The sequence below is a fragment of the Pinus tabuliformis genome, chromosome 5_2 (genome assembly GCF_031772625.1).
Source record: "Pinus tabuliformis cultivar Carrire ecotype Pingquan chromosome 5_2, CPIR1, whole genome shotgun sequence".
Taxonomy (NCBI): Eukaryota; Viridiplantae; Streptophyta; class Pinopsida; order Pinales; family Pinaceae; genus Pinus; species Pinus tabuliformis.
The window spans coordinates 309,831,898-309,841,382 of record NC_142306.1 but is presented as its reverse complement, the minus strand read 5'-3'; the positions used below and the strand labels follow the sequence as shown (position 1 = coordinate 309,841,382).

Here is a 9,485-nt window from a genome sequence, read left to right as displayed (position 1 = left end):
AATGTATAAATAGAGCGAGGCTCTAAGTGTAGAAGGTAGCTTTTGTTTAGATCTTAAGCGTATGGGTTTCTAAAAGTGATATTCATTCTGAGTCTGTAAGTCTGATTCGTAGGTGGTAGTAGTAGGAGTAGGCTCTGCAGTTGTGTGCATAGAGGCCTGGTAGAGTCTGCAACTGTGTGCACGGACCCCTACAACTGAGTGCGCAAGGTGGAATTGGATTGTACTGGAACAGAAGATTAATAAAATATAATTGTTTCTAAAATATTGTGTATCTGCTCGTAGATCTGTGTGTTTATTCTTCAATTTGGTTTTATGCATCTCTTTAAGGTTTATGCTTGCATGCACTTGTTACGAACATTGAATGATTAATAAAGACTACTGAATTAAGTCAGATATATAATAAAAACATACTAAGGGTAAGGGATCTAGACAGTGCCTCTTCGCGCTTGGTGTTATCACAAAATCAAGCATTGAAGGCTGCCAATCAGCAAGATTCTGTGTAACTATTTCAAACCAGGCTTTGGACTAAGGCTTAGCCTCCTTAGTCTGAGAGGGCTCTCTCACAGATTATGAATATTGACTAATGACAAGAAAAGATGGCTAACTCTTATAAGACACATGAAAAATAAGCTGGCTGGACAACATTGAATTGATTCCCATTGGGCTTATGGAGTCTCTCATATCTCAGCAAACAAAAACACTATCTTTTCATAGAAATCAGGGCACTTTACATCTATATGTTCATACGAGGAATCATTTGCATTACTGTAATTTTTTTATACATAAACTATAAACAGTCTTCTCCAAAATATCCAACCCATATTACATCCAAGTTTGATCTATATATAGAGATACATCCTTAACCACTTTGAGCTTCCTCCTCCAGCCTGAGGGAGCTCGAAGATTGCTACTAATTACCCCTGTCTATTGTTTAACTAACCCATTAAGTACATTAAGTGCTGAACTGGAATTACAAAGAGTCCTAATTAAACTACATATCTAATTCTATCTTCCTCGTATCATGATTCCTCCTTGCAGCTTTGACACCTGGCTTTCTCTTCGTTCAGCTGAGATGGAATGAGATGGCATAAGATGGGCAATTAATTCAATGTTGTCCAGCCAGCTTATTTTTCATGTGTCTTATAAGAGTTAGCCATCTTTTCTTGTCATTAGTCAATATTCATAATCTGTGAGAGAGCCCTCTCAGACTAAGGAGGCTAAGCCTTAGTCCAAAGCCTGGTTTGAAAATGTTATCACAAAATCAAGCACTGAAGGCTGCCAATCAGCAAGATTCTATGTAACTATTTCAAACCAGGCTTTGGACTAAGGCTTAGCCTCCTTAGTCTGAGAGGGCTCTCTCACAGATTATGAATATTGACTAATGACAAGAAAAGATGGCTAACTCTTATAAGACACATGAAAAATAAGCTGGCTGGACAACATTGAATTAATTGCCCATCTTATGCCATCTCATGCCATCTCAGCTGAACGAAGAGAAAGCCAGGTGTCAAAGCTGCAAGGAGGAATCATGATACGAGGAAGATAGAATTAGATATGTAGTTTAATTAGGACTCTTTGTAATTCCAGTTCAGCACTTAATGTACTTAATGGGTTAGTTAAACAGTAGACAGGGGTAATTAGTAGCAATCTTCGAGCTCCCCTCAGGCTGGAGGAGGAAGCTCAAAGTGGTTAAGGATGTATCTCTATATATAGATCAAACTTGGATGTAATATGGGTTGGATATTTTGGAGAAGACTGTTTATGGTTTATGTATAAACAAATTTCAGTAATGCAAATGACTGTGTTTTCTTCTCAGGATTCACAATGGATCTTCTTGTTCAAATGTGTGATGGTATTCTTTCTTTAAGGTTCTTTTACAGTTTTGTTAATGCATAATCACTCAAAACTCATGAATCATGATCTGACTTCCTGTATGCCTTGGCAAACTGTGGTTTCAAAGTTATGTTTGAACATATAGATGTAAAGTGCCCTGATTTCTATGAAAAGATAGTGTTTTTGTTTGCTGAGATATGAGAGACTCCATAAGCCCAATGGGAATCAATTCAATGTTGTCCAGCCAGCTTATTTTTCATGTGTCTTATAAGAGTTAGCCATCTTTTCTTGTCATTAGTCAATATTCATAATCTGTGAGAGAGCCCTCTCAGACTAAGGAGGCTAAGCCTTAGTCCAAAGCCTGGTTTGAAATAGTTACACAGAATCTTGCTGATTGGCAGCCTTCAGTGCTTGATTTTGTGATAACATTTTGGTGCGTCTGCCGGGAGCCTGAAGATTATTCTTTCCCGAAATTATGAAGCTGAACTTCTGAAGGTAGCAGGAGCTCAGAAGGTTTTTGAGGCTGCAAAACTACCTTGGCGACTCCATTGTTGAAGAATTCGAAATTCATAGGTTCATGGTGATTCCACTGGAGTTATGAAGGACCCAGAAGCTACCATTCTTAGTTCAAGGTATGCATGCATAGATTTTTCAGGAATTCATGGTTTCCCAAATCATTTTCCCAAGGATGCATATTTTCTAAGGAATGGTCCCAAATTTAATGGAGAAGATTTGAGTTTAACTCTGAAGCATATCTCAGATTTCTGTCATTTTGCTGAGCTTCTTAGAGTTAAACATGAGGATGTTTGCATTATGTTATTTTATGATTCACTTCAAGGGAAATGCAAACAATGGATTGAAAGTTTTCCTATCAAATCCATTAAGTCATTTCAAGACTTATGGCTTATGTTTTTGGAGGAATGGATAGATAGGTCAGAGGTGGTGGCAAACTCGCCTTCAGTTGAGGGTCTCAAACAATGGAATGATGATCATATTAATGAAGAAATAGGTGAAAATTTTTCTTTGTCCTTGTCCTCGTATCTAAAGTCATTTGACTGTAAAGCAGAGGATAAGATGAGATTTTTGGATGAAGTTGCTGAGGACATTGAAAAATAAATTGAAGGTTTAGAAAGTCAAATTCAGGCATACAGTTTTCATAATCATGATCATTATTTTCAAAAGTTTTCTATGGCAGAACACAAGGAGAGAGTGTTGCTTCCTTTATCTTTCACGATTAAGGAGCTGCACACTGTTGTTGTAGATCAGTTTGCACAACCTGAAAGTTATAAGAATCATCAAGCTGATCATGTATTCTGGGATCCTGTAGCTGACTACATGGAAGAGTTTTACTCTCAAGTTTTTCAGTTTTTCTATGAAGATCAGAGGCAATTTCAGTGGCAGTGGTCATCACAATTTCATTGTGGCTCTGAACTCCGATGCAGTCAAAAAACTCAAATATCAGATAAAACAGAGGATTGGCTACATTGGAAATTTCATATTGATTGAGCAGAAAGAAGTTGAAATTGTTAGGGTAGGTAGGTAGGTAAATGCAAATAAGCTCAAGGTCAACTGAGCATTTTTCAGTAGAAGTAGCTTTCTTTCTCCTACAGTCATGCTTGTCAAGCAAATTTCTGTTTGTCATAAATGGATAAGGCACTGGATCTGCATGTTCTTAGTGTACTGCAGGAGCACACTATCCCAAGTGGAGCCACTGTTATCACTCAAGAAAAAAAAAAAAAAAATTTCACATCAGTTCGGTTGTTTGTCAAAGGCACATAAATCCTTTCTATCAGTTTCGCAGCGCAGCTCGGTTTAGGTTATTTCGTAGCGGAAAACACCGAGTTTGCACTAACTGCGCTACGAAATGGGGAATTCGTGCTGATCCATAGCACATCTCACCCCGACTGTCATATTTTCTGTAAGAATTTTACGGGAATAGCATGTGTAAGGCCTTGCATGACGGTCACAATATGTTCTTCCTGCTAAAAGTACCGGGGGAATATCGTTATGTGTAAGGAATGGAAATGAGCTACCCTTCTGTGTCACTCATGTTCCAAGTTGGAGGTAATGCAACATATCATAATATGGGTGCTTGCAAAGAGACGATTTACAGTTGTACAAGAAAAAGTTGCGGTGGACATGAAGTGGACATAATGCACTTTCAATAGGAACCGCAATTCCAGGTCGTTTGTATGGCACCAACATAATTGATAATACAAATGGCACTGGAGGAGATAGGTTTGGCCATTTGGTTGATTTATATGCATCCACACAGTCGGTATCTTGATGGATTGGATCCTCAAGGAAATGGAAATGGTGCTAATTTTAGTGCACAGAATGATTGGCAGGGAACGTAGTGGCATGGTTTGATTGACAACTCCTTTGGTCTTCTGGAGAATGCAAGCCCATATGCATCAACTGGTAGCAAAGGGACTTACACTTTTGAGTTTTCCAGGCCCCTGCGCACATCTGATCGTCTTCAACAGGATGTTCAATTTGTTATAGGACAGACACACAATTTCTCGGCTGTCAGCGGAGGATATGTTTCCTTGGGGGCGTTGTTGAGTATATTTTACCATCAGTTTCCGTCTTGTTTGGAAAAGCTCAGAGACTAGAAGAATTTTCTATGCAACTACCAGAGATAATAATCACCACTGTGGACGGGAAGAGATGAATTATCAGTTCAGTTTGGGTAATTTTTATTATAAGCTCCTCATCCATGGCATGTAGCAAAAATATTTAATGGGTGTGAAGATTCGTGTAAGCAGAGGCAGAATTTAAATTAGTGCTTTAATGGAATCCATCGAAGGACAGGGGACATCAAGCAGGCTCGTATTGGTGGCCATAGACGAGATCGACGAGAGCGTTAACGCTCCTCATTGGGCTCTTAACAACGTGTTAACATCGCAGGATAGAATCATTTTAATTCATGCTCAGCGCCCTCCAAATCCCCTTTTCGCAGCTCGAAGACCTGGTTATGGTGCAAGCATAATTAACTTTCAATCCGTATGTCAGCGAAAGCCGGGGTAGAAGAAGATACGCTCTTGGAGCTGTCATTTTCTTGGGGTTAGTTTTTATATAAGGGTCTCCCTACTCATTTTTGTAGCATGCACATGCCGAAACATGATGAATGGATGATTCTAGAGGATGAGAATGGTGAAGATTCAAGAACACTCTTCCTTTCTGGAAAAACTGGCCTAAGTGCAGGTTGGAGAGGATTTTCGATCCAACATCAGTTGGTAGACGGGAATTGTTTGGTTTTCCAAATGGTCCAACCAACGAGATTCAAGGTATACATTGTCAGAGCATCGGGTTTTGAATCGGCAGTTGCTTCAGAAGAGCAGGCAAATAACACTGAAAATTTACCATCCACATCTACACTGCACTGTCGTTTGGCTTTTGGATGCATAGCGCCGAACCCAATTCGGAATTCGAGAGCGGGAGGTAAACGGTAAATTTGATGTTATATTGTGCAATGGCATTAAAAGTTTTCACAATGACTACTGAAGGCAGCTCAGAGATGCCAAGGTCAAATATTGATGTGGAGCTTGATTGTGCTCATGCGACTTGGATATCAAGTGATGTGGCACTGTTCTCAACAAAAACAGGGAATCTGCCCCTGTAATTCCTTTTTCTTTCTCCGGTCCTTGATTTAGTGTTTCAGGCGAATGGAGCACTAAAAATCATTGATAAAAAAAATATATTTAAGCTTTCACAAGGAAAATATGTTGCAGTGGAAAATCTCGAAAATGTGTATGGCCAGTGTTCTGCTATTGATTCGATTTGGGTTTACGGAAATAGCTTCGAATCTTGTCTAGTTGTTGTTGTTATACCTAATCAAGAGCACTTGAAAGTTGGGCCACAGATAATGGACAAACTGGAGATTTTACTGCATTGTGCCAAAATCCCAAGGCAAAGAATACATTTTGAATGAACTTAATGCAGTTGCTAAAAGTAGCAAGTTAAAGGGTTTCGAGTGTAACTTTAGTTGACCGACTACTGCCCTCCAATCTGCAGGCAATGCACAGAATCAAATGTTGAATAGCTGGTAGTATTTGACAAAAGGTTTCTCCTAGGAAAGCTCTCTCGTCCGCACAATGAATGAAATGCATTTGTTTAGAGATTTTTCTGCTGATGAATTTCATTTAACTGTAATGTCATCCGCTCCAGGATTTGCAAGAATTTCAAGCATGAATGTTATGAGCATTGATAAGTTATTTGTGAGCAAGGTGGCAGAGCAGTTAAAATCTCAGGGGAAATTGAAATTGTTTAAAACAGTTTCGCAGTTTCGTAGCGCGCTACGAAATTGCGAAACTGCTGTAGGTGTTGTTTTAAAAAAAAAAAACGCAGGCAAACAGTTTGAAGGAAGAATCAGAAGTTTGTAAAGGGAACACCTCAGTGACTTGAAAGGGATCAAAGGAAGCTGCTACAGCCATTCAACATATGCCAGGTGTACCTTTAACAAAAGGTGAAATCTTTTAACCTAAGTTTAAGATTTTTGGTTATAAAGCCACTTTATTGTCGGTGATTAGGGTTTGGAGAAGAGCTGCATACGAAAAGTTTTGGTTGGCACACCTGTCTACCAAGGAAGCCTCCAGCATATCAGGAGCATGGTGTTACCCTATTCTCTTGGGTTATTAAAGAATTAAAGTATCCACTGCTACATACTCGGTGATGGGGGACCAGAACCGAAAATTTAGGGATATTTTCAGCCAATACAGAACAGATCAAAGCCTTCGGTATTCAAAGCCAGCATGGGACATTAATTGCCCATCTTATGCCATCTCATGCCATCTCAGCTGAACGAAGAGAAAGCCAGGTGTCAAAGCTGCAAGGAGGAATCATGATACGAGGAAGATAGAATTAGATATGTAGTTTAATTAGGACTCTTTGTAATTCCAGTTCAGCACTTAATGTACTTAATGGGTTAGTTAAACAGTAGACAGGGGTAATTAGTAGCAATCTTCGAGCTCCCCTCAGGCTGGAGGAGGAAGCTCAAAGTGGTTAAGGATGTATCTCTATATATAGATCAAACTTGGATGTAATATGGGTTGGATATTTTGGAGAAGACTGTTTATGGTTTATGTATAAACAAATTTCAGTAATGCAAATGACTGTGTTTTCTTCTCAGGATTCACAATGGATCTTCTTGTTCAAATGTGTGATGGTATTCTTTCTTTAAGGTTCTTTTACAGTTTTGTTAATGCATAATCACTCAGAACTCATGAATCATGCTCTGACTTCATGTATGCCTTGGCAAACTGTGGTTTCAAAGTTATGTTTGAACATATAGATGTAAAGTGCCCTGATTTCTATGAAAAGATAGTGTTTTTGTTTGCTGAGATATGAGAGACTCCATAAGCCCAATGGGAATCAATTCAATGTTGTCTAGCCAGCTTATTTTTCATGTGTCTTATAAGAGTTAGCCATCTTTTCTTGTCATTAGTCAATATTCATAATCTGTGAGAGAGCCCTCTCAGACTAAGGAGGCTAAGCCTTAGTCCAAAGCCTGGTTTGAAATAGTTACACAGAATCTTGTTGATTGGTAGCCTTCAGTGCTTGATTTTGTGATAACACTTGGTACAAGGGCTACACGAAGGTCGAATAGCTATGCGAAACAGTACAAGTGTGAAAGATCGGTTTGCAAACTCTCCAGACTTCATCAAGACATCCCTAGGGTGCAGAAACCTAGTTCCAGAACCCTCCCATACTACCTCGAGTGAGACCTCAGTCCGCACTCTGAGGAATGTTGCCGAAAGTGTCGGTAGTTTCGGGATTTGTTTGCTAAAACACTTCTAAATCTGCGTCAGGCCCCATCAAGCCAACAGGTTGAACTAAATATTTCTTCCAGCTAATCACCCATGTTCCATATTCCAAGCATCAATGTGGGATTTCATGGAATAAAGCAAGAAAAACCAAACCAGAGGTTCCAAAGGCCAAACCACCTCAACCCTCAACCAGTGATTCCACCTCACGGTCAGACACCGCTAACCATCACCAGATCAGTCTCTACCCAATATGTCTAGGGATCCAAATCATTTGTTCCAACCCAGCTCCAAGACTAGTAACTCAACCCACAACTGTCGCAGGGTTCTAGAGAATTTTTCTAACCAAAGCTTCCAAGACTAGTAACTACACCCAAGTTGTTCCAGGGCTTCTAGAGCATTTGTCCAACCAAGGCTCTAGGAACTAGTAACTCAACCCAAAGTCATAAGGAACATGAGCACCAATCAGAACAAGTAAGTAGAAAACCCACAACACCATGGTTATCAAGGAAACGGTGAGGCTAATCAAAACCACAATCAATCCAGACAATCCTCCATGCCAATGATAGATAATAACCAAATAACCACATGCATATACCATGCATTCCAAAAATATCAAGGAAATCATACATGCAACTCAATACCTGCAAAGAAATAATGTTGTATTTGTTGATCCCATTGTCCCCTAACGCTTTCCTACTTTTCCTTTTCCTTCTTCCTCCAAATACAAAGTATGCCACAATGATCCAAGAAACCGTAAGTGCATAAGAGTGTGAGAAAGAGAATATAAGATAGATCCAAGCTAAAACTAATAAAAGGTTGAACTGACAAAAGCTGTGAACTGATCCTCAAAATCCTTTTTATCATTGAGGTGTCTATTTTCATCATTTTCCTTCATTTTTCCTTCAATTTACCTCACTTGCAATTTTGTGACCTTTCACCTTCCTTTTCTCCTATTTTCCATTATTTTCATAAATAAAATGCCAATTAATGTCTCTTTGTGTTTCCAAAGCCTTTACTAATTCTTTTTCCAATTTCCATAGCCATTAATTAATTACTAGTGATCCCCAACACTATGTTTTTGCCCAACATTTAACTTGAAATACGTATCCCATGACCTTGGTCTTATTTTTCCTTTATTAACTTTATTACATGGATTTTTAACTGGGGATGTTACAACCTTCACCCCTAAGTCTTGCCTCTTCAATCTATGAGAGGGGGAAATGGGGATGGCACTACCTAATCTGGTCTATCTTTTCACAACATAATCGTCAACGAGGTCTGTCAACTATAAATCAGACTAATCACTTTAAAAATTTAGTTAGAGAAATGGATTTTCTTAGTCATGAATTGTTCGAGCATAAAATTCAATATGATAATCATATGCCTTTTTAGGTTAAGAAAGAAATATCATCAATATTCCTTCGAGAAAGGATTTGTAAGGTTGTCCAACCTTCAGTTGTGTTATTAAATTAATTTTAATTAATAATTATCAGATATTTAATTAGATTTATGTCCAGTGGTGGCTCTCTCCACACTAGTGTGGCCATCACCATTATCTTTACAGGAGGAAGGGTAGAATAGGGGGATCTTAAAAACCCCAGCCCTTTAAAGGGACATCATCCTTGGTGTTCAATAATAGAGAACATATACAATAATTTAGCCTTATAGCTACAACTCTTTACATCAATGAACTTTTCCCATGTTGTAAATTTTCATATCTAAATATGTCATTCATTATCTTCAATGCTTTCTTAGGGAACATATTCATATCATTGCTTCCTAGGAAACACCCAATTCATTTCTTGTTCCCAGATAGTATGGATATGACTCCTTGAAAACCCATTTACTTCTATTTCCTCTTCCTTGTAGTCACACACCTTCCAA

General features: G+C 38.7%; 1 pseudogene; it reads left to right on the top strand.

Moving 5' to 3' along the window:
- The first annotated feature begins 3,773 nt into the window (after nucleotides 1-3,773).
- On the top strand, nucleotides 3,774-4,448 carry LOC149158769 (uncharacterized; annotated as a pseudogene).
- Nucleotides 4,449-9,485: the final 5,037 nt, after the last annotated feature.